The sequence below is a fragment of the Dermacentor albipictus genome, chromosome 2 (assembly GCF_038994185.2).
Source record: "Dermacentor albipictus isolate Rhodes 1998 colony chromosome 2, USDA_Dalb.pri_finalv2, whole genome shotgun sequence".
NCBI lineage: Eukaryota > Metazoa > Arthropoda > Arachnida > Ixodida > Ixodidae > Dermacentor > Dermacentor albipictus.
The window spans coordinates 208617114-208622896 of record NC_091822.1 but is presented as its reverse complement, the minus strand read 5'-3'; the positions used below and the strand labels follow the sequence as shown (position 1 = coordinate 208622896).

At 48.3% G+C, this 5783-nt stretch overlaps 1 protein-coding gene across 7 annotated transcripts in view; it reads right to left on the bottom strand.

Moving 5' to 3' along the window:
* LOC139056419 (monocarboxylate transporter 9-like) overlaps nucleotides 1–5783 on the bottom strand; it is a 266111-nt gene that overhangs the window by 63443 nt on the left and 196885 nt on the right. The gene's annotated exons all lie outside the window — the stretch shown is intronic.

Here is a 5783-nt window from a genome sequence, read left to right as displayed (position 1 = left end):
CGTAATCCTAGCGATGACAAAAGCGTGCACAAGTCGGGTCGTTTCCCCTTCGAAAAAGCACACGCGAGTTCGCGTAACTCCACGGATCATCTTAGCTAAATTTTGGGTGGTACCTTTGAGGAGGCAGAGCGTGTGCGCTGCTCCAGCCGTCTGTTGGATTCATTATCCCAGGACGCGCAGCTTATCCCCTTTTCTTACTCGCTCCCCGTCCAACAACAGTTCGGAACTCGGGCGATTTTCTTGTCTCGCGTACTTTGCCTTTATTCTGATAAATTCGGACTACTCCGGGGCACATGTAACGGTGGCCGCTTGCGTGAAGATCTCGAATTGTCCAATTACCCACTGGAGAATATCTTGCTTATCCCCGTAGGATCCTCGATGTGGCCACAGCGTAATATCGTAAGCACAAATGGCACTCCCTAAGGTTGATTCGCCCTCAGCTCCAGTGCGAGCTTACGCCTTCCACATTAAACAGGAGGGGGAGAGCACTGACCCATCGGGAACTGCAAAAGGTTTCGACCTAGTTGAACCCAGACCGATGGTGGCAGTACGAGTTTTCAGGAAGCTGCGTACATGCTGGTAAATGCGCGTGCCGCTGCGTATACCGCTAACAATCAAGCTTCACTACCCGTAAAGCTTGAAGCAATTCAAAATCGAGCAGCTCGCTTTATTTTATCTAACTATTCCCGCCATTCTAGTGTTACATGTATGAAAACAACCCTGAATCTGCCAGATCTTTCATTACGCCCCAAATGTGCTCGTCTTTGCCTATCTCACAAGGTTTATTACTCAAACCAGGTGCTCAAGAATCAACTTATCACCCCACCTTCCTACACTTCATCCCGTTCTGACCACAGATATAAAGTTGCCGTCCCATCCCCCGAACGAACAAGTATCATGATTCTTTTTCCCCCGCACAAGTGTCGACTGGAACCACCTTCCTGCTTCCATCATTCAGATCACAGATGTAACTTCATTCAAAACAGCAGTCTACCACGCTATCGCTTAACGTTGCCTGCATACCATTGTCTGCATATTACATTGCTTGTTATGTACCACTCCTTTCTGTAGTGCCTTAGGGCCTTGAAAGTATGTATAATAAATAAATAAATAAATAAATAAATAAATAAATAAATAAATAAATAAATAGTCCTTCCAGTATTGTGTCGTGGGAAATCGTATCGAGTGTCTTTCACACATCGAGAGCTAGCACAATGCTGTCTTCCGAACCCCTTAACGGGTGGACGACGTCCTGATGAAGCATGAGAAAAAAAAACGTCCTGCACCGACACGTGTGGGCGGTAGCCGAACATGTTTGTAGGGAAAAAGAGTGTTGTTCTCTATGTAGCGGTATAACCGGGTCTATATCACTTATTCAAAGAGCTTTCCGGCACACAACGTTAGAGATGTGGGTCGTAGGTTTCAAATATCTCGTGGCTTCCCCGTTATTGAAATAGGGATCAGTTTTGCTTCATTCCATTCGGCGGGGAGTTCTCTCTGATCGAGCCATACATTCTCGTTAAAGTATTCAGTTAACTGATCTATGGTTTCGTTGCTCACGTTTCGAATCATGGCGTTAGTAATCTGGTCGGGCCCTGGAGCAGTGTTTCTTTTGAAGGACTGCGCCTCGGCATAGACCTCCGCCGTAGTGATCCGTGCGTCCAGGTTTGCTTGTTCCGGCCCCGTATAGCTACCGCACCTGCTCGCCTCTTTGGAATTTGTACCGCCATCAATCTGCTTTGCGTTATCAATGAGTTCCTCGTCGTTGCCCTTGAATTCATTCTCCAGTAGCTCCAGTATCATGTGCACTGCAGTCTTGGCTTCTCCGGCATCCATTGTGCTGCGGAGAATGTGCCATGTCTTTTTGGTACTGAGCGTCCCCCTAAGGGAATCGCACAGTTGGCGCCAGTTACCATCGCATAATTCCTGCGCGTACGTGTTCGCCTTCTGAGCTAACTGAGCGATGCGGAGCTTAAGGTTCCTGTTTAACCTCTGCCTTTTCCATCTCTTGGCGAGACTTCGGCGGGCCTACCATAAATGTGGCAGATGCCTGTCCACTAGCTGACCGTTTCGCGCTGTATCTATAACCTTCGCCATCTCCGCCAGCGAGTTGTGAGGTTGCTTAGCCCATTTCCCAACGTTCGTTATCGGACCTGTGCTGCGCTGGCGGTCGCGACATTTCGTCCAATCCGTCAGTGTGGACTGCGCAACCTCCCGCCTTTTACGCGACGAATTTACCGACAGGCTGATGATGTAGTGGTCACTTGCAACGTCGTCCTTTAAGTTCGTCCAGGTTACCGCATCCAGCTTGGTTTGTGAAGGTGAAGTCCGGCGAGGTATCTTTTGGGACGCGATTAGCGACTCTATAGTGGTTTCGACCAAACGAGTTAACAGGGTTAAATCATATCTCTCCGTCAAGCCTAGCAAAAGCTTTCCCTTCAAAGAGTCTGCCGCGTATCCCCATTCGCAGTGCTGCGCATTGAAATCCCCCAAAATGAAGACTCTGTCCCGCCGAGACGCTAAACGCACCGCTGAGGGAACCACACCCTCAAAGTCCGCCAGTCTCTTTCTGGGAGGGCTGTATGTGTTTACAATCACTGTTTTCGTCTTTCTGCGTTTATGTGGCCATATCGTGATTATTTTGTGTTGAATAATCTTTCCATGGATGTATTCTACACTTAGCGTGACACCCTTTTTGGCAAAAGTGACGACCTGTAGGAAATCACGATGGATTTACAAGTCGTACCCTTCAAGATTTCTCTTGTGCTTTTCTACTTCCTGTAGACAATTGATGTCCGGAGGAGTCGGCACCGACTGCACATATTGTATGAATTGAGCGTGTTTAGTACGAAGCGCGCAGCAGTTCCACTGGCACACCTCTAGACTTTCCGCGGCCCGTGTACCTCGTTTAGCCATGGATGATACCATCGCTGTCGGTCATACCCTTTGGTCCCCGTGTCAGCCCGCTTGGGCTTAGGCTCGTGCGCTTGCGTACTCCCGTGCGAATTGAGGCAACGGAGTCATGTACATGTCGCCTGAGCGTGTGAAACTCAGCGAATAGCCTGTGTACATTTTGGGCTATCTGATCTAGTGTCGCCGTTGGCGGGCTGGGTTCAACCTGTGTGTGCGCTGTCGCTGCGATCACCTGTCTGTTTGTCTCGGCCTTTGTGCGTGCATTTGTATCGTTGTGAGCGACCGATCTACGAAATGCCTCAAACTCGGCTCTCAGTTCCGCCAAGCTACTCTTGAGAGCACGGTTCTCCGCCATTATTTTACGATATTCAGGGTTTTGTGTGATGGGTGTCGGTGTTTTTTTTTGGGAGAGTTTGCTTTGGCAGTGTGAGACGCGACATGACCCCAGCTCACCTGATAACGTTGTGGCTTGCTCTGTGCCAGCGGGCCCTTTGGAGCCTTGGCGTTGTCTACCATCTGGATGGCAAGTTGCTATTTCGCAATATTAGCATTCGAACTGCGGGACGGTTCAAAATTGAGCTTCTTGGTAAACTTTGAGACTAGTTCGGAGGAACGCCAGACGACGGGACCAGGAAAGTCTGCCCAAGGGCGGCGCAGACCAACTAGTTTTTCCTTTTGTTTTAAGGAGCACATTGTACGAAAATATGATCGGCGAACAGGTAAAATTGGTTCACTGCGAAGCCCAATGGTCAGCGCATCGACAAACCCTAGCACACCGCCATGTCACTCATTCGAACTGTTCAGATAATTGAGATTACTTCGATTAAAGTTAGTAATGGCGGGCTCAGGCATGAGGGGTGTCTCATATACAGGGTGTATATGAGACACCCTGTATATGTTTGGCTCAAGTTAAAGGGTGTACCCTTTAACTTGAGCCAAACATTAAGAATATGCAAATGACATATAGCTCGACAGAACTAAGGTAACGTTGTTTGCGTCCCTTGGAGATACTCGGATTCTTTTTTTCATTCTGCCTAATCACGTAATTAGACTAAATTTATTTATTCAACTTCTCAAATATTATAATCAGCTGAAGAATGTCAATGAGGAAACTGCACAGCAACATAAAGAAACTCCCGACACAGCTTTCAACACGTGCTACATAAAAGTGTTTTTCAGAGCGTGAAAGAAGCCCGCGAATAACGCAAAATGCCTCGAGCAATCAGCCGTACGGAAATTTTGAGTCTATTCACGGGCTTCTTTCACGCTCAGAAAAACACTTTTACGTAGCACGTATTGAGCAACAGAAAACTGTATCGGAAGTTTTTCATGTAGCTCTACAATTTTCTCATTGACAATTTTCATCGGTTTGTAATATTTGAGAAGCTGATCATTTAATTAAGACTAATTATCTAAATAGGTGGCATGAAACAAATTGGCATTGGCTTAGCTCGGCTATGCTAGGGTATATGGAGCGAAAGCTAAGCCATAGCATGGTTAGCCTTAGTTAATCTTGATTGCAAGTCCAGGTTATTCTGGTTGTATAGCTATGTTGCGGCGTTTGGCCAGTCATTCGGCCCGCTGTTCCTGTGTTTCCTGGGCGATTCGTTTCCTCTTGTTCTCGTTCTGAAGTCGATTCCAGGCCTCCTCCTGCTTATCAGAAGTGTCGCCATCCATACTGCCGCCTCAACAGTGGTTGCGGCGCACGCGAGCTCTCCTTTTCAATGCCCCGACATGTTATCAGGCATGCGACGCAGCTGGCGAAGCGAGCGGAGGCGAGCGCAACGACGGGTAACGCGGTGTGACGTCATACCAAACGGCGGAAGCAGAAAGGCGCAGCGCTGCGCAGCGGCGAAACACCTGTGGCTCGGTGCTACTAGTGGCGCATGCGCAGTGGTGACTAGGGACCGAGAGAGAGAGAGAAATAACCGCGATGAGGCACGCGTTGTGACGTCATGAGTTTCCTCGGAGCACCCTACGGCTAAATAGCAAATTCCCTTTCAAATATTCTGAGCATCTTCAAGCGACGGCAAACAACATTACCTTGGTTCTCTCCAGCTACGTATCATTTGCATATTTTTTATGTTCGGTACAAGTGTCACGGGACAGCCTGTATTTCGCATACCCTTCCACAATTTTGCGCGTTCTTTGGTCTCTGTATAGTCTAAGAACGCGCTTATCAAATGCACGACGCTACATAATTGCTAGGTTGCTACCTAGCATGTTCTCGAATGCGTCCGCTGACGCCCCTCTGTCCCACGTAGTTTTGGCCGCTGTGCAGCGAGCCGACATGTAAACTTTGTGGCGAGAAGTACGCGTAGCATTTGTTCGCTTGTGCGGTTGGTGTTACGTACGAAATCGCTCTGTCCTGCAGTCGAAACTACGTAAGACGGATGGGACGGGACGGTGCCTACGCCTCCGGCAACATGCTAGGTTTATCGACACAAGGCGTGGTAGCAAGCTAGCCACTAATGCTGCGTCATGCCGCTGTACGACGGTATTTGATAGGTGCTGAACCCTGAGGCGGCTCAGAGACAAAGAAAGCTCGGAATTGTAGAAGCGAACACAAAACATAAAACAGGCCCATTTTGCGCACGCCCAGCATCACTAAGTTTAGTCGACAAAGAGCCCAATTATCTGAATAGTTTGATCGTCTGATTGAGTGACATGGCTGTGTGCTAGGGTTGCTCGGCCCATTGACCATTTGGCGTCGCAGTGAACGGTCTCGAACCATTTGCCCATCGTATTTTAGTATGTCTGTTCCTTCTAATCAAAACTAGTTGTACGTCTGCGCCGTTGTACTGCCTCTAGTTGTCCCGTCATTTAGCGCTCTTCCAAATAAGTTATTTGAACGCCTATTCACGGAAAAG